This window comes from Triticum aestivum, chromosome 2B, assembly GCF_018294505.1.
Source record: "Triticum aestivum cultivar Chinese Spring chromosome 2B, IWGSC CS RefSeq v2.1, whole genome shotgun sequence".
Classification (NCBI taxonomy): domain Eukaryota; kingdom Viridiplantae; phylum Streptophyta; class Magnoliopsida; order Poales; family Poaceae; genus Triticum; species Triticum aestivum.
This window is the reverse complement of record NC_057798.1, coordinates 805,598,201-805,624,316: the sequence shown is the minus strand read 5'-3', so window position 1 is coordinate 805,624,316 and position 26,116 is coordinate 805,598,201.

Sequence of the window (26,116 nt, the reverse complement as noted above, 5' to 3'; positions counted from 1 at the left end):
ATAGGGTTAAGAGCTAGCAGAGGAAGGAGAAGAAATGCAGTGTGCGTTGGACCATGGTGGCTACGGTGGATAGTGGCCATGGCGGCGTGTCCGACATGACGAGCATGGAGTCGTGGGCGAGCGACCCAGTCGGCGGTATGGTGAGCGACACCGTCGGTGAACTAGTTGCGGTGCTCGCGCAAAGATAGTGGACAAGGAAGGAGAATGCAGTGCTCGCGCCATGGTATCGTCCATGCGGTGGGACAAGAGAGGAGGCCGAGATGATCGATGCCGGAAGCAACTCCAGTGTAGTGGGACGAGAGAGAGGAGACCGAGAGGAGGTCAAGATGATCGACCTGTCAACGGCGCGGCGAACTGCAGTGTGCGCGCCATTGCAGCGTCAGTGCAGTAGGAGGACGACAGAGAGTAGGCCGAGATGAGCGACGTTGGAAACGACTCTAGTGTAGTAGGACGCGGGCAAGGAGATCAAGGGGAAGGGCGTCGGCGTCGAGAGGGGCGGACAGGAGGGCTTTGAGCAGAGGACAGAGGAGCTCGACATGGCGGCGTCAGTGCAATAGACTGCTGTTCAAAAAGAGATGAAGCTACGATCATCAAAACCAAAAACTTACAACACGAATGTTGTGAGGAACTGTGAGATTAGGCTGTTGGTCAAAAAAAATTCAAGTGATCAATCGTGCACGACGAATCTGGAAAAAATCGTCCAGAATAGCTCCAAACGGGAAGACGAAATTAAGAACTTAAAATCCTCAAAAACCTAACAGAAAAAAAGTTACGGGGCTTTTAAGATCTAGAGTGGAAAAAATCAAAAAAATTTCAAACTGTGTGGTCAAACTATGGTCAAACAATGGTAGAACTAATTATTCTAGAATATTAGTGTTACTAAATAATTATTTCAGTTATTTTGAATTTTGGTCAAAACTGGTCAAACCGTGGTCAAACATTGGTCAAACAATGATCAAACTAATTATTCAAGAAAAATTAGTGTTACTAAATAATTATTGTTTTTTAAAACAATAGTTTCAAACTCAAACAGTGAAATGTGTCACTTCATGCTCACGCAAAATTCCTGAGGGTTAATAGGATTGACATCTTACTATTGTCAGGAAAACAACAAGTGGAGACTTGGAAACGAGGGAGAATAGAACCCGGAAGTTAAGCGAGCTCAAGCTGGGGGAGTGGGAGGATGGGTGACCGTTCGGGAAGTTAGATGATTAGGAATGATCAGGGGTGATTAGAGTTTAGAGGATAAACTGAGCAGTGATGAGGGGTGGTGATTAGAGATTAGAGGTTAAAATAATTCAGAAATTTAAAAAAATAAAAAAAATCAAAAAAAAATTTCAAAAAAGAAAAATCATAAAATTTCCTTTAGTCCCGGTTGGTGTTACCAACCGGGACTAAAGGTGGAGCTCCAGGTGGCCGCGACCTTTAGTCCCGGTTCCAGTTTGAACCGGGACTAAAGGGGGGAGTCATTAGTAACGACCCTTTAGTCCCGGTTCAAGAACCGGGACTAAAGGCCCTTATGAACCGGGACTGATGCCCCCTTTTCTACTAGTGGACCATCGTCATGGGGGTCGAGCCAAACTATTCCTTTGCATTTTCTACACGGACATGTAACCTCTTGTCCGGTTATTTTCTTTCATGTCCTGCACCGCCGACCGCAACCACCTGTCCACCATCGTTCCACTGATCATCGTCAACTCTGCACGGTAATAATAAACAAATTGATTATAAAAATGCATGCATGCATCAAAGTCATAAAAAAATTTGGCATGACCTTCCCTAAAAATAGGACATATATGGATCTAGAGTTTGCCCGGAATTCGCCGAAACGGAAATAAATCGACATTTCGGCAAAACATAGGCAACTCAAAAGCACAATTTGGCGGCATCAACTCATGCCACACACACAATTTCCACAAATATATCACACACACATAAACATATTTCCATTTTGCAAAAGCATGAAATTTTCATCACCTCTATCTCGATCGAGATCGAGCACACGGTGGAGATGATGTTGTAGGGAGATCAAAAGTGCACAAAGCTCTTCTTAACAAAGATAGATCTAGTTAGCTAGGGGGCAAATAGGTCACTTAACTAAATCCTACATCTACCTAGCTACCTAATTTGGGAGGAGACAACTTCAACTAGTGGAGTGGGAAGGAAAAAAGAGAAAGGAGATGCATTAATGGAGGTGGTGTAGTTAGGTAGGAGTACTGAAGAGAGAGAAAGGTGGATAGAAGAGAGAGAGTAATGGGGGAGAAGTATTGAGGAAGAAGAAGAGTGAGAGTGGGAGCATGTGGTCGAGGTAGGGGGAAGGGAAGAGAGGAGGGGGAGGGGGAGGTAGGGGGAAGGGAAAGAGAGGAGGGGAAGGGGAGGGACGGGTGGGGAAAGGTGGTGGGTTGCTGCGGGTTAGCAGTAGCGCGGGATCTAAAAAGCGCTGCTGCTAAGGAATTAGCAGCAGCGCGCTTCGGGATACGGCGCTACTGCTAACTGGGACAAAAAAGTGTGGCAATTTGAAATTTAGCAACAGCGATCTCAGAAAAAGCGCGCTACTACTATATCCTTACCAGTAGCGCGGTTCTCGCGACCGCGCTACTGCTAATTAGAGTTAGGTGAACACCATCGGGCGATATTTGTAGCAGCGCGTTTTACGCCGAGCGCGCTACTGCTAAATCCTTATCAGCAGCGAGTTTCCAGCACACGCGCTGCTACTAGTTAGCAGCAGCGCTCCTTTTTTAGCTGCGCTGCTGCTAAGATTCTGTGTATAGGCATTTCCCTAGTAGCGCTTCCTTGTGTCGGCCGTGCTCGATAGTTTCTGCAAATATTACAAGATGTCAATTATTATACAAACATGAAAAATGGATATATTAGTGGCAAACGTAGACCTAGCTATATCTATTCACAACAAGGAATTATATTAATTAATGGCCTCGACGCTTATCTAGGGTTTAATTTGGGTGGCCTCGGCAATGCTTAAAGGGTTCGGGGATGGCCCCGACGACAACGCTCTTTTAACTTGGTAAAGGAGGGGGTATATCGACAACGACGACATACATACATGGAAAAAAATGTTATCGGGGAGGGGATCTATCGACCCCCCCTCATGTTGAAGTTATCGGGGAGGGGTATCGACCCCCCCCCCTCATGTTGAATATATGTTGAATTCCCAAGAGAGTTAGGAACCAAAGGGGGGCTCCTCCCCCCTCATGTCTGATCAGTTTTTCCTCCCTCTCTCCCATGAAACATTCATCGAACAAACTTAATATGAGTTTTAGTAGAAAACATTCATCGAACAAAATAAGACCCTCGAACCCTCGACGCTAGAACCCTAGAACCCTCGAACCCTCGACCCTCGAACCCTCGAACCCTCGACGACCCTCGACCCCTCGACCCCCTCCCCCCTCCTCATTCATATTTATTGGGGAGGGGGTATATCGAACCCCCCCCCCCCTCATGTCGAAGTTATCGGGGAGGTGGTATATCCACAACGACATAGCCGATAAAAATAAGAAGAGGAAGAATACGAAAAAAAGAGGAGAAGAAGAAAGGAATAGAGGTGAAGAAGAAAAAAAAGAATATTTCTATTTTTTTCTTCACCTCTATTCCTTTCTTCTCCTCCTCTTTTTTTATCTTCTTATTTATTTCTCCTCTTCTTCCTTTCCTCTTCTTCTCCTTTCTTATTCTCCTTCTTCCTCATCTTATTATTTTCCTTTTTCTTCTCCTTCTTTTTCTTCTTCTTCCTTCTTCTTAGCTAGATATATAAAAAATTCTAAAAATGTAAATTTTGCATATATAAATCTTTTCCTTCTTCCTAAATATATAAAACTTTTCTGAAAATGAAACTAACCTAAAATGCACTAAATCAGAGAACATACATAGATAAAACTTTTCTAAAAATCTAACTTTTGCATATATGAACATACATACACAGAGAAAATACATACATATATACATTTTTATAAAAATGCAAGAAACAAATCATCATTTATATGAACAAAAAATCTGGAAAAAAACAGGACATATAATCATATATACACACATACATATAATCACACATATACATATAATCTAAGAAAACATCATATATATGAAAAAGAAACAAAGAGGAAGGCTAGCCGAACCGAATGTGGCGGCGGCGTGTGGTCGGGGCAGGCCGGGGGTGTGTGGCGGCGTTGGGGCAGGGGCATGAGCCAGGGCAGCGCGTCGGGGCAGGTGCGCACGGGCCGCGGCGGCTCGTCGGGGCAGGGCAAGGGCGCGAGGAGACGACGACGAGGAGCGGGCGACAACGGTGACGAGGAGCGGGCAACGACAGTGATGGCGACCGCAGGGCGACGACCGCGAGCACGGGCAGCCTGGCGGCATCGATGAGCTCGGCGTCGTCGGTGGGCAAATGGTCGATGAAACTGAAAAATTTACAAGTCCTACTGGGACCAATGCCACCCTTTGGTCCCGGTTGGTGCCACCAACCGGGACCAAAGGTCTCTTTTCAGCAGCCCAAAGGGCAGGAAGCAGAGGCCTTTGGTCTCGGTTGGTGGCACCAACCGGGACTAAAGGGGGGGCATTGGTACCGGCTCGTGGCACCAACCGGGACCAATGCCACCCTTTAGTCCCGGTTGATGTCACCAACCCGGACCACAGGACCTGTGCTGCCCGCGTCGCGGCCAAAGATTAGTCCCACCTCGCTAGGTGAGAGAGCTCGAGAGTGGTTTATAAGCGCTGCTGCACCAATCCTCTCGAGTTCCTCTCAACTGCAGGCTTTCAGGCCTAATCTGTCACTATGTGCCTTTAGGCCTACTGGGCCTACTGCAGGCCTGAATGCTGGCCCATTGTTGGGTTTCTAGTCGTATTCAGACCGTGGTAGCCCTTTAGGTGGCACTTTTTATTTTATTTTTTGTTTTCTTTTTTGCTTTATTTATTTTATTTGTTTCTACTTACAGCAAAATACTTATTAGTTTTTCAGTGATTTTTTTTGCTTTTAGGTAATATAAAAATTATAAACTTTCTGTTAGCGCCATTTGTTTTCTAATTTGAATAGTTTAAATTTGAATTTTTGGAAATTTGTGTGAATCACTAGTTTTTTATTAGCTTTAGTATAAAAATAGATTTTTGAGTGATACTTTTTCCTGCTATTTAATATTGCTGTGTTTTATCATTATATTCAAAAACATATTTTGTTATTTTAGTTTCTAACGAAAAATTCTTTATGATAATTCTTTTTGCTATTAAAGTTTCTAACAAAAATTTTCTTTATGAAAATTCTTTTTTCTTTTAATGTTTTGAACAGAAAATACTTTGATAATTTTAGTTGCATAAATTTTATATAATTTTAGTTTCAATAATAATAGAGGTTTTATAAAAGTTTATTTTGTTTTTACTTATTTATTAAAGTTTATTTTGTTTCTACTTATTTATTTTCTTTTCTTTTTAGCTTTTTTTATTTATTTTATGAAAATTCTTTCTTTTTTGCTTTATTTATTTTATTTTGTTTCTACTTACTGTTGCTATTTTTATTTATTTTATTATAGTTTATTTATTTTACTTTATTAAACTTTATTTTGTTCCTACTTATTTATTAAAGTTTTTTCTGTTTCTACTTATTTATTTTATTTTGTTTCTACTTATTTATTTTCTTTTCTTTTTTTGCTTTTTTATTTATTTTATGAAAATTCTTTTTGCTTTTAAGGTTTTACACACAAAAGCCCTCTCCCCTGGCTGGTTCATTGGTCCCGGTTCGTAGCTTGAACTGGTACTTAAGACAACCCTTTGGTCCCGGCTCAGGCCACCTATGTACCGGGACCAATGGTGGTGGCCAGGAGCATGGCCCGTTGGTCCCGGTTCTTCCCACCAACCGGGACCAATGGGTCCATATGAATCGGGACCAATGCCCCCACGAGGCCCGGCAGGCCCCCTGGCCTCACGAACCGGGACCAATGGGCCCATGGGTACTGGTTCCTGACTGAACCGGGACTAATGGGCTTATCTGGCCCGAACGAAAGCCCTGTTTTCTACTAGTGTGACGATATCTAGGGCTATTTCTGATGGAAGTAAGAGCAGTGATAATGTGATCTCATCGTGAGTTGACATACCTCTATGTTTTGTCAAACACCATATCCATATGCGGCTAGGTTGGCTGTCACACACATATTAGAGATATGGACTAGGAGGTAGTTTCTAGGAGATATTCTTGTAACCATCTCCTCCTTTCTTCTCTCCCAAGATGTACTCTAGATTCTCCCTTATCTCTCTCAAACTGCATGTGTAAGCCATCTAGGGTTTGGCTCCCCTACTATATAAACATGGAAACGTCGCACTCGATAGGGTAGGACGTTTACCACTCGCACATGGTAATCAGAGCCCATCTTCTTCAATTCATCTAGCTACCGGAATCACCTGTGTCGAAGCCGCATCATGTCTTCCTCCTCCGGCGCTTCCTTCCAGCCTAGTCTCAATGGCCAGGTCACCGAGAAGCTATCCCGCATGAACTACGTGCTATGGCGCACGCAGATCATACCCCAACTGCGTGGCACTGGGGTCTTCGGCTACGTCGACGACACCCAGCCGGAGCCGGCAAAGCTCCTCGTCACCACCAAGGATGGCAAGGAGACTTCAATGCCCAGCCCTGTCCACCCACTCTGGGTCCGGGAGGACCAGCAGGTCCTTGGCTACCTACTGAGCAACCTCACAAAGGAGGTGCTCCTCACGGTGACCACGGTCACCACCGCGGGTGCGCTCTGGACGACACTCGCCGACATGTACTCGTCGCAATGGGCGAGTCGCATCAACAACATCCGAACTTCCCTCATCAACACGCAGAAGGGCAACCTCTCCATCACCTCCTACTTCGCCACCATGCGTGTACCCGCCGATGAGCTGGCCGCTGCGGGCAAGGCGATCCTCGAAGATGAGCTCATCTCCTACATCATCCACGGGCTCGATGCTGACTACCAGCCTCTGATCTCTGCTCTGGATGCTCGAGTAACCCCCGTCACCATCGACGAGCTCTTCGCTATGCTCTCGAACATTGATCAGCGGATGGTGCACTTCCACGGGTCCGGCGGTGGTGGCTTCAAGTCCTCCGCGAACTCGGCCTCTCGTGGTTGTGGTGGCTCCTCTCAGCGCGGCGGCTTCTCCCATGGCAGGGGGAGGTCCAGTGGAGGAGGCAAGGATGGTGGCTCCAACCCCCGCAATGGCGGGCGTGCTCCCTCCAACAACAGAACCGCCGCGGTGGTGGCAACCCTCGCACACGACCTGATGCTCCTCGTTGCCAGATATGTGGCAAGTTGGGGCACACATCAAATGATTGCCGGTACCACTATGAAGAGGACGATATTCCTCTAAAGATGATGACAAGGTGGCGGCGGCTGCAGATGGCTCCTACGGAATCGACACCAACTGGTACGTCAATAGCGGCACGACCAACGGCATCACCAATGAGCTTGAGAAGGTGACCATGAAGGAGAAATACCGCGGCAAGGAACAAATCCACATAGCTAGTGGTGAAGGTAGGGAGAATTGTCACATTGGTCATTCAAGTTTTAGTACCCCTTCTCGTAAAATCCATCTTAGAAAATTTTTGCATGTCCCCAATGCTGACAAAAGTCTTCTCTCTGTCCATAGAATTGCCCTCGATAATCATGTCTTCCTCGAATTTCACCCATATTTCTTTTTGATCAAGGATCAGGCAATGAAGAACATTCTCTATCGAGGTAGATGTGTTCGTGGGCTCTATCCGTTGATTCAGAAGCTTAGTATACTGAATAAACAAGCTTGTGGTGCTATCGAGCTCTCATCCACACGATGGCATGATCGTCTAGGACATGCTTCCTTTTCTTTAGTTGAAAAATTGCTTAGAAAGAATAAGCTCCCGTTTGTTGGTGAGCACAATATTGAAACTGTTTGTGATTCCTGTCAACGAGCTAAGAGTCATCATTTACCCTATCCTATATCTACTAGTGTTTCTACCAAACCGTTGCAATTAATTTTTTCAGATGTTTGGGGTCCTGCCCCCAACTCAATTGGTAGACATACGTACTATGTGAGCTTCATTGATGACTATAGTAAATTCTCCTGGATTTATCTTCTTAAGAAAAGATCCGATGTCTTCCAAGTCTTTAAAAACTTCCAAGCACTCGTTGAACGCAATTTTGAAAGCAAGATACTTGTTGTCCAATCAGACTGGGGCGGAGAGTATGAGAAATTAAATTCTTTCTTTCAAACTCTCAGCATCTCTCACCATGTGTCATGCCCCCACGCTCACCAACAAAACGGTTCTGCTAAACACAAGCACAGGCACATTGTTGAGGTCGGTTTAGCTCTTTTAGCTGGTGCCTCCATGCCTCTCAAATTCTAGGATGAAGCTTTTCTCACCGCCGTTCACATCATTAACATACTTCCTAGTCGTGTTATCAATAATGAACTCCAGTAGAAAGGCCACACCACACCAAGCCGGACTACACGTCTCTTCGTGTTTTTGGGTGTGCATGTTGGCCAAATCTTCGTCCATATAATCAACGCAAACTTATGTTTCGCTCAAAGCAATATGTGTTTCTTGGGTATAGCGCTCAACCCAAAGGTGTAAAATGCCTACATGTGTCCACGGGGCGTGTTTATATCTCCTGTGATGTTGTTTTTGACGAAACAAATTTTCCTATTGATGATCTTCATCCCAACGCCGGTACATTACTTCGCAAAGAAATTCTTCTCTTCCCATCTCACCTCACCGGCCTTGATCAAGGGGGAAATACTTGTGATGATTCAATGCTGACTAACCCTCCTAATGGTGCACATGAGTACTCTGGTGATGTTGTAGGAACAAACAACGAGCAAAATGATGAAGAAATTAGCCTTCAAGTGCCATATTTGGTGTGTCCAGATTTGGGGAACGGATCCTCCTCGGGATCATCGCCGAATCAGCAGCAGCAGGGCAGAAGATCCACGCCGGGATCAGCACTGGCAGATGCGCCAGACCTGATAGCGGCGCAATCTGCCACTCGTGCGGGCTACACCGGTTCCATGAATGTCGCGCGCCAGCTCTCGGGTGGTGGTAGCCACGCGCCGGCTCCGCCCCAATCGCCAGATGCCACGTGGTGACGTCCTGGTGGCTCGGGTGGTGCGCGCTTCCCTGACGAATCGCGCTGCTACAAGCTGTTGGGGAACATAGTAATTTCAAAAAATTTCCTACGCACACGCAAGATCATGGTGATGATATAGCAACGAGAGGGGAGAGTGTTGTCCATGTACCCTCGTAGACCGTGAGCGGAAGCGTTACCACAACGCGGTTGACGTAGTCGTACGTCTTCACGATCCGACCGATCCAAGCACCGAACGTCCGGCACCTCCGAGTTCAGCACACGTTCAGCTCGATGACAATCTCCGGGCTCCGATCCAGCAAAGCTCCGGAGATGAGTTCCGTCAGCACGATGGCGTGGTGACGATGATGATGTTCTACCGGCGCTGGGCTTCGCCTAAACTCCGCGACGATATGACCGAGGTGGAATATGGTGGAGGGGGGCACCGCACACGGCTAAGGAACGATCTGTAGATCAACTTGTGTGTCTATGGGGTGCCCCCCTGCCCCCGTATATAAAGGAGCAAGGGAGGTGGCCGGCCGGCCCAAGGAGGGCGTGCCAAGGAGGAGGAATCCTCCTCCTAGTAGGAGTAGGACTCCTCCTTTCCTACTCCTACTAGGAGGAGGAAGGAAGGGGGAGAGGGGGAAGGAAAGGGGGGGGGGGACGCCGCCCCCCCCCCTCTTAGTCCAATTTGGACCAGAGGGGGGAGAGGGCGCGCGGCCCATACTGGCCGCCCCTCTCTCCTTTCCCCTAAGGCCCATAAGGCCCACTACTCTCCCGGGGGGGTTCCGGTAACCCTCCGGCACTCCGGTTTTCGCCGAAATCACCTGGAACACTTCCGGTGTCCGAATATAGTCGTCCAATATATCAATCTTTATGTCTCGACCATTTCGAGACTCCTCGTCACGTTCGTGATCACATCCGGGACTCCGAACAAACTTTGGTACATCAAAACTTATAAACTCATAATAAAACTGTCATCGTAACGTTAAGCGTGCGGACCCTACGGGTTCGAGAACTATGTAGACATGACCTAGAACTATTCTCAGTCAATAACCAATAGCGGGACTTGGATGCCCATATTGGTTCCTACATATTCTATGAAGATCTTTATCGGTCAAACCGCATAACAACATACGTTGTTCCCTTTCTCATCGGTATGTTACTTGCCCGAGATTCGATCGTCGGTATCCAATACCTAGTTCAATCTCATTACCGGCAAGTCTCTTTACTCGTTACGTAATGCATCATCACGTAACCAACTCATTGGTCACATTGCTTGCAAGGCTTATAGTGATGTGCATTACCGAGAGGGCCCAGAGATACCTCTCCAACAACCGGATTGACAAAACCTAATCTAGAAATACGCCAACTCAACATGTACCTTCGGAGACACCTGTAGTATTCCTTTATAATCACCCAGTTACGTTGTGACGTTTGGTAGTACCCAAAGTGTTCCTCCGGTAAACAAGAGTTGCATAATTCTCATAGTTACAGGAACTTGTATAAGTCATGAAGAAGGCAATAGCAATATACTAAACGATCAAGTGCTAGGCTAACGGAATGGGTCATGTCAATCACATCATTCTCCTAATGATGTGATCCCATTAATCAAATGACAACACATGTCTATGGTTAGGAAACATAACCATCTTTGATTAATGAGCTAGTCAAGTAGAGGCATACTAGTGACTATATGTTTGTCTATGTATTCACACATGTATCATGTTTCCGGTTAATACAATTCTAGCATGAATAATAAACATTTATCATGATATGAGGAAATAAATAATAACTTTATTATTGCCTCTAGGGCATATTTCCTTCAGTCTCCCACTTGCACTAGAGTCAATAATCTAGATTACATAGTAATGATTCTAACACCCATGGAGTCTTGGTGCTGATCATGTTTTGCTCGTGAGAGAGGCTTAGTCAACGGGTCTGCAACATTCAGATCCGTATGTATCTTGCAAATCTCTATGTCTCCCACTTGGACTTGGTCCCGAATGGAATTGAAGCGTCTCTTGATGTGCTTGGTCCTCTTGTGAAATCTGGATTCCTTTTGCCAAGGCAATTGCACCAGTATTGTCACAGAAGATCTTCATTGGTCCCGATGCACTAGGTATGACACCTAGATCGGAAATGAACTCCTTCATCCAGACTCCTTCATTTGCTGCTTCAGAAGCAGCTATGTACTCCGCTTCACATGTAGATCCCGCCACGACGCTTTGTTTGAAACTACACCAACTTACAGCTCCACCGTTTAATAAAAACACGTATCCGGTTTGCGATTTAGAATCGTCCGGATCAGTGTCAAAGCTTGCATCGACGTAAACATTTACGACTAGCTCTTTGTCACCTCCATATACGAGAAACATATCCTTAGTCCTTTTCAGGTATTTCAGGATGTTCTTGACCGCTATCCAGTGATCCACTCCTGGATTACTTTGGTACCTTCCTGCCAAGCTTATTGCTAAGCATACGTCAGGTCTGGTACACAGCATTGCATACATGATAGAGCCTATGGCTGAAGCATAGGGAACATCTTTCATTTTCTCTCTATCTTCTGCTGTGGTCGGGCATTGAGTTTGACTCAACTTCACACCTTGAAGAACGGGCAAGAACCCTTTCTTTGCCTGATCCATTTTGAACTTTTTCAAAATTTTATCAAGGTATGTGCTTTGTGAAAGTCCTATTAAGCGTCTTGATCTATCTCTATAGATCTTGATGCCCAATATGTAAGCAGCTTCACCGAGGTCTTTCATTGAAAAACTTTTATTCAAGTATCCCTTTATGCCATCCAGAAATTCTATATCATTTCCAATTAATAATATGTCATCTACATATAATATCAGAAATGCTACAGAGCTCCCACTCACTTTCTTGTAAATACAGGTTTTCTCCAAAAGTCTGTATAAAACCATATGCCTTGATCACACTATCAAAGCGTTTATTCCAACTCCGAGATGCTTGCACCAGTCCATAAATGGATCGCTGGAGCTTGCACACTTTGTTAGCACCTTTTGGATCAACAAAACCTTCTGGCTGCATCATATACAACTCTTCTTCCAGAAATCCATTCAAGAATGCAGTTTTGACATCCATTTGCCAAATTTCATAATCATGAAATGCAGCAATAGCTAACATGATTCGAACGGACTTAAGCATCGCTACGGGTGAGAAAGTCTCATCATAGTCAACCCCTTGAACTTGTCGAAAACCTTTCGCAACAAGTCGAGCTTTATAGACAGTTACATTACCATCAGCGTCAGTCTTCTTCTTAAAGATCCATTTATTCTCAATAGCTTGCCGATCATCGGGCAAGTCAACCAAAGTCCATACTTTGTTTTCATACATGGATCCCATCTCAGATTTCATGGCCTCTAGTCATTTTGCGGAATTTGGGCTCATCATCGCTTCCTCATAGTTCGTAGGTTCATCATGGTCAAGTAACATGACTTCCAGAATAGGATTACCGTACCACACTGGTGCGGATCTTACTCTGGTAGACCTACGAGGTTCAGTAGAAACTTGATCTGAAGTTTCATGATCAATATCATTAGCTTCCTCACTAATTGGTGTAGTTGTCACAGGAACCGGTTCTTGTGATGAACTACTTTCCAATAAGGGAGTAGATATAGTTATCTCATCAAGTTCTACTTTCCTCCCACTCACTTCTTTCGAGAGAAACTCCTTCTCTAGAAAGGATCCGATTTTAGCAACAAAAATCTTGCCCTCAGATCTGTGATATAAGGTATACCCAATAGTTTCTTTTGGGTATCCTATGAAGACACATTTCTCCGATTTGGGTTCGAGCTTATCTGGTTGAAGTTTCTTCACATAAGCATCGCAGCCCCAAACTTTCAGAAACGGCAACTTTGGTTTATTGCCAAACCACAGTTCATAAGGTGTCGTCTTAACGGATTTTGATGGTGCCCTATTTAACGTGAATGCGGCCGTCTCTAAAGCATAACCCCAAAACGATAACAGTAAATCAGTAAGAGACATCATAGATTGCACCATATCTAGTAAAGTACGATTACGACGTTCGGACACACCATTTCATTGTGGTGTTCCGGGTTGCGTGAGTTGCGAAACTATTCCGCATTGTTTCAAGTGTAGACCAAACTCGTAACTCAAATATTCTCCTCCACGATCAGATCGTAGAAACTTTATTTTCTTGTTACGATGATTTTCCACTTCACTCTGAAATTCTTTGAACTTTTCAAATGTTTCAGACTTGTGTTTCATCAAGTAGATATACCCATATCTGCTCAAATCTTCTGTGAAGGTGAGAAAATAACGATACCCGCCGCGAGCCTCAACATTCATTGGACCACAAACATCAGTATGTATGATTTCCAACAAATCAGTTGCTCGCTCCATAGTTCCGGAGAATGGCGTTTTAGTCATCTTGCCCATGAGGCACGGTTCACAAGTACCAAGTGATTCATAATCAAGTGATTCCAAAATCCCATCAGTATGGAGTTTCTTCATGCGCTTTATACCGATATGACCTAAACGGCAGTGCCACAAATAAGTTGCACTATCGTTATCAACTCTGCATCTTGTGGTTTCAACACTATGAATATGTGTATCACTACTATCGAGATTCAATAAAAATAGACCACTCTTCAAGGGTGCATGACCATAAAAGATATTACTCATATAAATAGAACAACCATTATTCTCTGATTTAAATGAATAACCGTCTCGCATCAAACAAGATCCAGATAAAATGTTCATGCTAAACGCTGGCACCAAATAACAATTATTTAGGTCTAAAACTAATCCCGATGGTAGATGTAGAGGTAGCGTGCCGACCGCGATCACATCGACTTTGGAACCATTTCCCACGCGCATCGTCACCTCGTCCTTAGACAATCTTCGCTTAATCTGTAGTCCATGTTTCGAGTTGCAAATATTAGCAACACAACTAGTATCAAATACCCAGGTGATACTGCGAGCATTAGTAAGGTACACATCAATAACATGTATATCACATATACCTTTGTTCACTTTGCCATCCTTCTTATCCGCCAAATACTTGGGGCAGTTCCGCTTCCAGTGTCCAGTCTCCTTGCAGTAGAAGCACTCAGTCTCAGGCTTAGGTCCAGACTTGGGTTTCTTCTCTTGAGCAGCAACTTGTTTGCTGTTCTTCTTGAAGTTCCCCTTCTCCTTCCCTTTGCCCTTTTTCTTGAAACTGGTGGTCTTGTTAACCATCAACACTTGATGCTCCTTCTTGATTTCTACCTCCACAGCTTTTAGCATTGCGAAGAGCTCGGGAATAGTCTTGTCCATCCCTTGCATATTATAGTTCATCACAAAGCTTTTGTAGCTTGGTGGCAGTGATGGAAGAATTCTGTCAATGACACTATCATCAGGAAGATTAACTCCCAGTTGAATCAAGTGATTATTATACCCAGACATTTTGAGTATGTGTTCACTGACAGAACTATTCTCCTCTATCTTGCAGCTATAGAACTTATTGGAGACTTCATATCTCTCAATCCGGGCATTTGCTTGAAATATTAACTTCAACTCCTGGAACATCTCATATGCTCCATGACGTTCAAAACATCGTTGAGACCCGGTTCTAAGTCGTAAAGCATGGCACACTGAACTATCGAGTAGTCATCAGCTTTGCTCTGCCAGACGTTCTTAACGTCGTCAGTTGCATCAGCAGCAGGCCTGGTGCTTCCAGGACGTAACTTTTCTGTGCAGCAAAGGGGACAATCCTCAGGTTACGGACCCAGTCCGTGTAATTGCTACCATCATCTTTCAACTTTGCTTTCTCAAGGAACGCATTAAAATTCAACGGAACAACAGCACGAGCCATCTATCTACAAACAAACATAGACAAGCAAAATACTATCAGGTACTAAGTTCATGATAAATTTAAGTTCAATTAATCATATTACTTAAGAACTCCCATTTAGATAGACATCTCTCTAGTCATCTAAGTGATCACGTGATCCAAATCAACTAAACCATGTCCGATCATCACGTGAGATGGTGAACATCACTATGTTGATCATATCTACTATATGATTCACGCTCGACCTTTCGGTCTCCATGTTTCGAGGCCATATCTGTATATGCTAGGATAGTCAAGTATGACCTGAGTATTCCGCGTGTGCAACTGTTTTGCACCCGTTGTATTTGAACGTAGAGCCTATCACACCCGATCATCACGTGGTGTCTCAGCACGAAGAACTTTCGCAACGGTGCATACTCAGGGAGAACACTTCTTGATTATTAGTGAGAGATCATCTTAAAATGCTACCGTCAATCAAAGCAAGATAAGATGCATAAAGGATAAACATCACATGCAATCAATATAAGTGATGTGATATGGCCATCATCATCTTGTGCTTGTGATCTCCATCTTCGAAGCACCGTCGTGATCACCATTGTCACCGGTGCGACACCTTGATCTCCATCGTAGCATCGTTGTCGTTACGCCATCTATTGCTTCTACGACTATCGCTACCGCTTAGTGATAAAGTAAAGCAATTATAGGGTGTTTGCATTTCATACAATAAAGCGACAACCATATGGCTCCTGCCAGTTGCCGATAACTTTGGTTACAAAACATGATCATCTCATACAATAAAATATAGCATCACGTCTTGACCATATCACATCACAACATGCCCTGCAAAAACAAGTTAGATGTCCTCTACTTTGTTGGAAGCACGAGTGCTCGTAACGGTGAAACTAGTCTCACGTAAGCGTACGCGTAATGTCGGTCCGGGCCGCTTCATCTCACAATACCGCCGAACCAAAGTATGACATGCTAGTAAGCAGTATGACTTGTATCGCCCACAACTCACTTGTGTTCTACTCATTCATATAACATCAACGCATAAAACCTAGGCTCGGATGCCACTGTTGGGGAACGTAGTAATTTCAAAAAAATTCCTACGCACACGCAAGATCATGGTGATGATATAGCAACGAGAGGGGAGAGTGTTGTCCATGTACCCTCGTAGACCGTAAGCGGAAGCGTTGGCACAACGCGGTTGATGTAGTCGTATGTCTTCATGATCCGATCGATCCAACCACCGAACGTACGGCACCTCTGAGTTCAGCACACGTTCAGCTCGATGACGATCTCCGGGCTCCGATCCAGCAAACTCCGGAGATGAGTTCCGTCAGCATGACGGTGTGGTGACGATGATGACGTTCTACCGGTGCAGGGCTTCGCCTAAGCTCCGCGACGATATGATCGAGGTGGAATATGGTGGAGGGGGGCACCGCACACAGCTAAGGAACGATCTGTAGATCAACTTGTGTGTCTATGGGGTACCCCCCTGCTCCCGTATATAAAGGAGCAAGGGGGGAGGCCAGCCGGCCCAAGGGGGGTGCGCCAGGGAGGAGGAATCGTCCTCCTAGTAGGAGTAGGACTCCTCCTTTCCTACTCCTACTAGGAGGAGGAAGGAAGGGGGAGAGGGGGAAGGAAAGGGGGGGCTCCCTCCCCCCTCCTAGTCCAATTCGGACCAGAGGGGGGAGGGGGCACGCGGCCCATGCTGGCCGCCCCTATCTCCTTTCCCCTAAGGCCCATAAGGCCCACTCCGGCACTCCGGTTTTCTCCGAAATCACCCGGAACACTTCCGGTGTCCGAATATAGTCGTCCAATATATCAATCTTTATGTCTCGACCATTTCGAGACTCCTCGTCATGTCCGTGATCACATCTGAGACTCCGAACAAACTTCGGAACATCAAAACTTATAAACTCATAATAAAACTGTCATTGTAACGTTAAGCGTGCGGACCCTACGGGTTTGAGAACTATGTGGACATGACCTAGAACTATTCTCGGTCAAGAACCAATAGTGGGACCTGGATGCCCATATTGGTTCCTACATATTCTACGAAGATCTTTATCGGTTAAGCCGCATAACAACATACGTTGTTCCCTTTGTCATCGGTATGTTACTTGCCCGAGATTCGATCGTCGGTATCCAATACCTAGTTCAATCTCGTTACCGGCAAGTCTCTTTACTCGTTATGTAATGCATCATCCCGTAACCAACTCATTGGTCACATTGCTTGCAAGGCTTATAGTGATGTGCATTACCGAGAGGGCCCAGAGATACCTCTCCGACAATCGGAGTGACAAAACCTAATCTCGAAATACGCCAACTCAACACGTACCTTCGGAGACACCTGTAGTACTCCTTTATAATCACCCAGTTACGTTGTGACGTTTGGTAGTACCCAAGGTGTTCCTCCGGTAAACGGGAGTTGCATAATTCTCATAGTTACAGGAACTTGTATAAGTCATGAAGAAAGCAATAGCAATATACTAAACGATCAAGTGCTAGGCTAACGGAATGGGTCATGTCAATCACATCATTCTCCTAATGATATGATCCCATTAATCAAATGACAACACATGTCTATGGTTAGGAAACATAACCATCTTTGATTAATGAGCTAGTCAAGTAGAGGCATACTAGTGACTATACGTTTGTCTATGTATTCACACATGTATCATGTTTTCGGTTAATACAATTCTAGCATGAATAATAAACATTTATCACGATATGAGGAAATAAATAATAATTTTATTATTGCCTCTAGGGCATATTTCCTTCACAAGCGGCGCACCCAGGCAAGGCCGACCGGCGCAGGATCCAGCGCTGACCAACCCAGCCAGGTGGGCGCGGGTTTCGGTGCTGATCTGTGTGGCCCCGCCCAATCATGCGCCCATGATGAACCGGTAATTTCAAAAAAATCCTATGCACATGCAAAATCTTGGTGATGCATAGCAATGAGAGGGGAGAGTGTTGTCCACGTACCCTCGTAGACCGAAAGCGAAAGCATTAGCACAACGTGGTTGGTGTAGTCGTACGTCTTCACGATCCGACCGATCAAGTACCGAACGCACGGCACCTCCAAGTTCTGCACACGTTCAACTCGATGACGTCCCTCGAACTCCGATCCAGCCGAGCTTTGAGGGAGAGTTCCGTCAGCATGACGTTGTGGTGATGATGATGATGTTCTATCGACGCAGGGCTTCACCTAAGCACCGCTACGATATTATCGAGGTGGATTATGGTGGAGGGGGGCACCGCACACGGCTAAGAGATCCAAGGGATCAATTGTTGTGACCATGGGGTGCCCCCCTGCCCCCGTATATAAAGGAGCAAGTGGGAGGCCGGCCAGCCTTGGGGCGCACCAAGGATGGGAGGACTCCTCCTCCTAGTAGGAGTAGCACTCCCCTCTTTCCTAGTCCAACTAGGAAAAGGAAGGGGGAAGGAAGGAGAGGGAAAGGAGAAGGAAAGGGGGCGCGCCCCCCTCCCTAGTCCAATTCAGACCCCTATAGGGAGGGGGCGCAGTTGTCGCTTGTGGGCTGCCATCCCTCTTCCCTATGGCCCATGTAGGCCCAACAGTCCCCCCGGGGTTTCCGATAACCCCCCGACACTCTGGTAAATACCCGAATCACTCGGAACCTTTCCGATGTCCGAATATAGTTGTCCAATATATCGTTCTTTACGTCTCGACCATTTCGAGACTCCTTGTCATGTCCCTGATCTCATCCGAGACTCCGAACTACCTTCGGTACATCAAAACACATAAACTCATAATATAAGCGTCATCAAACTTTAAGCGTGCGGACCCTACAGGTTCAAGAACTATGTAGACATGACCGAGACACGTCTCCGGTCAATAACCAATAGCGGAACCTGGATGCTCATATTGGCTCCCACATATTCTACGAAGATCTTTATCGGTCAAACCGCATAACAACATACGTTGTTCCCTTTGTCATTGGTATGTTACTTGCCCGAGATTCGATCGTCGGTATCTCAATACCTAGTTCAATCTCGTTACCAGCAAGTCTATTTACTCGTTCCGTAATACATCATCCTGCAACTAACTAACTAGTTACAATGCTTGCAAGGCTTATAGTGATGTGCATTACCGAGTGGGCCCAGAGATACCTCTCCGACAAGCGGAGTGACAAATCCTAATCTCAAAATACGCCAACCCAACAAGTACCTTCGGAGACACCTATAGAGCTCCTTTATAATCACCCAGTTACGTTGTGACGTTTGGTAGCACACAAAGTGTTCCTCTGGTAAACGAGAGATACAATAAGTCATGAAGAAAGCAATAACAACATACTAAACGATCAAGTGCTAAGCTAACTAAATGGGTCAAGTCAATCAGATCATTCTCCTAATGATGTGATCCCGTTAATCCAATGAGAACTCATGTCTATGGTTAGGAAACTTAACCATCTTTGATTAACGAGCTAGTCAAGTAGAGGCATACTAGTGACACTATGTTTGTCTATGTATTCACACATGTATTATGTTTCCGGTTAATACAATTCTAGCATGAATAATAAACGTTTATCATGAAATAAGGAAATAAATAATAACTTTATTATTGCCTCTAGGGCATATTTGCTTCAGTGTCCCACTTGCACTAGAGTCAATAATCTATTTCACATCTCCATGTGATTTAACACCAATATTCGCATCTGTATGTGATTAACACCCATAGTTCACATCGTCATGTGACCAACACCCGAAGGGTTTACTAGAGTCAATAATCTAGTTCACATCGCTATGTGATTAACACCCAAAGAGTACTAAGGTATGATCATGTTTTACTCGTGAGAGAAATTTAGTCAACGGTTCTGTCACATTCAGAGCCATATGTATTTTGCAAATATTCTATGTCTACAATGCTCTGCACGGAGCTACTCTAGCTAATTTCTCCCACTTTCAATATGTATCCAAATTGAGACTTAGAGTCATCTGGATCAGTGTCAAATCTTGCATCGACATAACCCTTTACAACGAACCTCTTGTCACCTCCATAATCGAGAAACATATCCTTATTCCACTAAGGATAATTTTGACCAATGTCCAGTGATCTACTCCTAGATCACTATTGTACTCCCTTGTCAAACCAGGGCAGAGTATACAATAGGTCTGGTCCATAGCATGGAATACTTTTATAGAACCTATGACTGAGGCATAGGGAATGCCTTTCATTCTCTTTCTATTTTTTGCCGTGGTTGGGATTTGAGTCTTACTCAATTTCATACTTTTGTAACACAGGCAAGAACTCTTTCTTTGACTGTTCCATTTTGAACTACTTCAAAATCTTGTCAAGGTATGTACTCGTTGAAAATCTTATCAAGCGTATTGATCTATCTCAATAGATCTTGATGCTCAATATGCAAGTAGCTTTACTGAGGTCTTTCTTTTAAAGAACTCCTTTCAAACACTTCTTTATGCTTTCCAGAAAAATTCTACATCATTTCTGATCAGCAATATGTCACTCACATTTTCTTATCAGAAAGGCTGCAGTGCTCCCACTCACTTTATTGTAAATACAGGCTTCACTACAAGTCCATTTAAAACTATATGCTTTGATCAACTCATCAAAGCATATTTTCCAACTCCGAAATGCTTACACCAGTCCATAGATGGATCGCTGGAGCTTGCACACTTTGTTAGCACCTTTCAGATCGACAAAACCTTCTGCTTGCATCATATACAACTCTTCTTCCAGAAATCCATTCAGGAATGCAGTTTTGACATCCATTTGCCAAATTTCATAATCATAAAATGCGGCAATTGCTAACATGATTCGGACAGACTTAAGCATCGCTACGGGTGAGAAAATCTCATGTAGTCAACACCTTGAACTTTTTCAAAAACCTTTTTCGACAAGTCGAGCTTTGTAGATAGTAACACTACTATAAGTGTCCGTCTTTCTCTTGAAGATCCATTTATTTTCTATGGCTTGCCGATCATCGGGCAAGTCCACCAAAGTCCACACTTTGTTCTCATACACGGATCCCATCTCAGATTTCATGGCCTTCAAGCCATTTCATGGAATCTGGGCTCATCATCGCTTCCTCATAGTTCGTAGGTTCATCATGGTCTAGTAACATGACTTCAAAAACAGGATTACGTACCACTCTGGTGCGGATCTTACTCTGATTGACCTACGAGGTTCGGTCGTAACTTGATCTGAAGTTTCATGATCAATATCATTAGCTTCCTCACTAATTGGTGTAGGCGTCACAGGAACCGGTTTCTGTGATGAACTACTTTCCAATAAGGGAGCAGCTACAGTTACCTCATCAAGTTCTACTTTCCTCCCACTCACTTCTTTCGAGAGAAACTCCTTTTCTAGAAAACCATCCATTATTAGCAACGAATATCTTGCCTTCGGATCTGTGATAGAAGGTGTACCCAACAGTTTCCTTTGGGTATTCTATGAAGACGCACTTCTTCGATTTGGGTTCGAGCTTATCAGGTTGAAACTTTTTCACATAAGCATCGCAGCCCCAAACTTTAAAAAATGACAACTTTGGTTTCTTACCAAACCACTGTTCATAAGACGTTGTCTTAACGGATTTTGATGGTGCCCTTTTTAAAGTTGTCTCTAATGCATAACCCCAAAATGATAATGGTAAATCGCTAAGAGACATCATAGATCGCACCATATCAAATAAAGTGTGGTTACGATGTTCGGACACACCATTACGCTATGGTGTTCTAGGTGGCATGAGTTTGTGAAACTATTCCACATTGTTTTAATTGAAGACCAAACTCGTAACTCAAATATTCGTCTCTGCGATCGGTTCACAGAAACTTTATTTTCTTGTTATGATAATTTTCCACTTCACTCTGAAATTCTTTGAACTTTTCAAATGTTTCAGACTTGTGTTTCATTAAGTAGATATACCCATATCTTCTCAAATCATGTGTGAAGGTCAGAAAATAACGATACCCGCCACGAGCATGGTTCGCAAGCATGAAGTGATTCATAATCAAGTGATTCCAAAAACCCATCAGCATGGAGTTTCTTCATGCGCTTTACACCAATATGACCTAAACAGCAGTGCCACAAATATGTTGCACTATCATTATAAACTTTGCATCTTTTGGTATCAATATTATGAATATGTGTATCACTACAATCGAGATCCAACAAACTATTTTCATTGGTTGTATGACCAGCAAAGGTTTTATTCATGTAAACAGAACAACAATTATTCTCTGACTTTAAATGAATAACCGTATTGCAATAAACATGATCAAATCATACTCATGCTCAACATAAACGCCAAATAACATTTATTTAGGTTCAACACTAATCTCAAAAGTGTAGGGAGAGTGTGATGATGATCATATCAATCTTGGAACTACTTCCAACACACATCGTCACTTCACCCTCAACTAGTCTCTGTTAATTCTGTAACACCTGTTTCGAGTTACTAATTTATAGCAACCGAACAAGTATCAAATACTCAGGGGTTAGTATAAACACTAGTAAAGTACACATCAATAACCTGTATATCAAATATACCCTTGTTCACTTTGCCATCCTACTTATCCACCAAATATTCAACGTATTTTCGCTTCCAGTGACCATTTCCTTTGCAGTAGAAGCACTCGGTTTCAGGCTTTGGTCCAACTTTGGGCTTCTTCACGGGAGTGACAACTTGCTTGCCATTCTACTTGAAGTTCCCTTTCTTTCATTTTGGCCTTTTCTTGAAACTAGTGGTCTTGTCAATCATCAACACTTGATGCTCTTTCTTGATTTCTACCTTCGTCGATTTCAACATCACGAAGAGCTCAGGAATTTTTTTTGTCATCCCTTGCATACTATAGTTCATTAGGAAGTTATAGTAACTTGGTGATGGTGACTAGAGAACTCTGTCAATCACTATCTTATCTGGAAGATTAACTCCCACTTGATTCAAGTGATTGAAGTACCCAGACAATCTGAGCACATGCTCACTAGTTGAGCAATTGTCCTCCATCTTTTAGCTGTAGAACTTATTGGAGACTTCATATCTCTCAACTCGGGTATTTGCTTGAAATATTAACTTCAACTCCTGGAACATCTCATATGGTCCATGCGTTCAAAACGTCTTTGAAGTCTCGATTCTAAGCCGTTAAGCATGGTGCACTAAACTATCAAGTAGTCATCATATTGAGCTAGCCAAATGTTCATAATGTCTGTATCTGCTCTTGCAATAGGTCTGTCACCTAGCGGTGCATCAAGGACATAATTCTTCTGTGCAGCAATGAGGATAAACCTCAGATCACGGACCCAGTGCGCATCATTGCTACTATCATTTTTCAACTTAATTTTCTCTAGGAACACAAATAAAACATAAGTAAGCAACAACGCGAGCTATTGATCTACAACATAATTTGCAAAATACTATCAGGACTAAGTTCATGATAAATTAAAGTTCAATTAATCATATTACTTAAGAACTATCACTTAGATAGACATCCCTCTAATCATCTAAGTGATCACGTGATCCAAATCAACTAAACCATGTCCGATCATCACGTGAGATGGAGTAGTTTTCAATGGTGAACATCATTATGTTGATCATATCTACTATATGATTCACGCTCAACCTTTCGGTCTCAGTGTTCTGAGGCCATATATGTATATGCTAGGCTCGTCAAGTTTAACCTGAGTATTCTGCGTGTGCAACTATTTTGCACCCGTTGTATTTGAACGTAGAGCCTATCACACCCGATCATCACGTGGTGTCTCAGCACGAAGAACTTTCAGAACGGTGCATACTCAGGGAGAACACTTATACCTTGAAATTTAGTGAGAGATCATCTTATAATGTTGTCGTCAATCAAAGCAAAATAAGATGCATAAAGGATAAACATCACATGCAATCAATATAAGTGATACGATATGGCCATCATCATCTTGTGCTTGTGATCTCCATCTCTGAAGCACCGTCATGATCACCATCGTCACCGGCGCGACACCTTGATCTCCATCGTAGCATCATTGTCGTTTCACCACCTATTTCTTCTACGAATATCGCTTCCGCTTAGTGATAAAGTAAAGCAATTACAGGGCGATTGCATTGCATATAATAAAGCGACAACGATATGGCTCCTGCTAGTTGCCGATAACTTTGTTAGAAAACATGATCATCTCATACAATAAAATTTAGTATCATGTATTGACCATATCACATCACAACATGCCCTGCAAAAACAAGTTAGACGTCCTCTACTTTGTTGTTGCAAGTTTTACGTGGCTGCTACAGGCTGAGCAAGAACCGTTCTTTCCTACGCATCAAAACCACAACGATAGTTCGTCAAGTTAGTGTTGTTTTAACGTTCTCAAGGACCGGTCGTAGCCACATTCGGTTCAACTAAAGTTGGAAATACTGACACCCGCCAGCCACCTATGTGCAAAGCACGTCGATAGAACCAGTCTCGTGTAAGCCTACGCGTAATGTTGGTCCGGGCCGCTTCATCCAACAATACCGCCGAACCAAAGTATGACATGCTGGTAAGCAGTATGACTTGTATCGCCCAAAACTCACTTGTGTTCTGTGGCACCCCGGCTCAGAGAAACCGTAACGCCCCGTATTCTAGCCTAGAGATAGAGGAGAAGTCTTCTGGAATACGACACTGCTTAGCATAGAACCAACCAGCTTTCTATTATTACACGAATATGAATACAAGGCCTCCGATATTACAATGAATAACATCGGTATGGCGACACTACGCCATCCTTAGTTGCTCTATGCAAGCAGCAGAACAACTCAAAGCAGCAGAATAACTCTAGCAGCGGAACAACGACGAAGGTGGTGAACTCCACTCCGCAGGGACTCTAGCTGGTACGCTTATCCTAGCTCGCACGAACAGGAACCACGACGAGCAATCAATCAAATCCGGAATGACCTGCAAACAGGCATGACACGCCAGTTCAGTACATTGAATGTACTTGCAAGCTCACAAAAATCCAAAAGCATTCTAGACAAACAACAGCATGGCAATTACTGGTTAAACAGGAATTATCATGATATCATCAGAACAACATGGCATAACCAACATAAACATGATACAACCAACTCAACCTGAACATAGAATGAACATATTAATCCGACAATACTAGCATGCAACATGATGACACTATATGCACCACTATTCTGCTCGGGTTACCTCGTAACCGACATATGCATTACTTACCAACCTCAGATATCACACGATCATCTCAGGATCAAATCAAGCTTGGTATGAACAATACCGCAGTAATCAGTAAATGACCAGAAGGAGCTTGATCTTTACCCACGACTCTCGTACAACATCACGAATATACAACAACTCGGTATCCTCGATGCCACCGTGATCCTTACGGCGATCACAACCACGACCAACACTTGGTCCCAAACCGTGATCCTTACGGCGATCACTATCCGACCACTAAATGGCCCGTGATCCTTACGGTGATCATAACCCGACCAACACTTGGCCCGTGATCCTTACGGCGATCACAACCCGACCAATACATGGCCCGTGATCCATACGGCGATCACAACCCACTTATCTCACTGTTATTAAGCACATTATTATTATTACTGTTGACTCATGGTGTGACCTTCTCTAGACCTAGGCCCTTATCCGTGGGCGCGGCTATTGATAGATTAATAGACACTTTGCAGAGGTTAGTACACTGTACCCACACTTCGGAACCCATGGCCTCGCACTCCCATTCGGCTGGACCAACGGCGTTCCGACAAAACCGCCCTACTGCCATGACACTCTCTCGGCCACTTTGACTCACTCCTCCCTGAGCTAAGTCATGGGTGGCGCCATGCCTACCTCCAGACACAACGACCACCGTCATGGCCCAAAAACATAAACAATCCCACACGGGGATTCGCCGGCTATAACAACTACGAGCACACAAGGTTATGCTCCGCCTACCTGATCAGGGTAGCACGCGCCCATAACCTTCCCTCGTTGGAGGCACCGGCGAGAGGCACAACAATAGACCCAGTTAAGACCATCCCATACTGGTAAGCGTGGTTGCACTGGTCAGCATCGATTCAGCGGCACCATGACTCAGCCAACAATTGTTCAAGTTCAATTTAATCCGGTTAACTTGAATGCAAATATGCTGAGCCATGATAAAATGCATGAACATGATATGAACATCATCATAAGAGTATCACATAACTTTCCACCATATCAACAATAAATCATACCCACTGAGCATCGC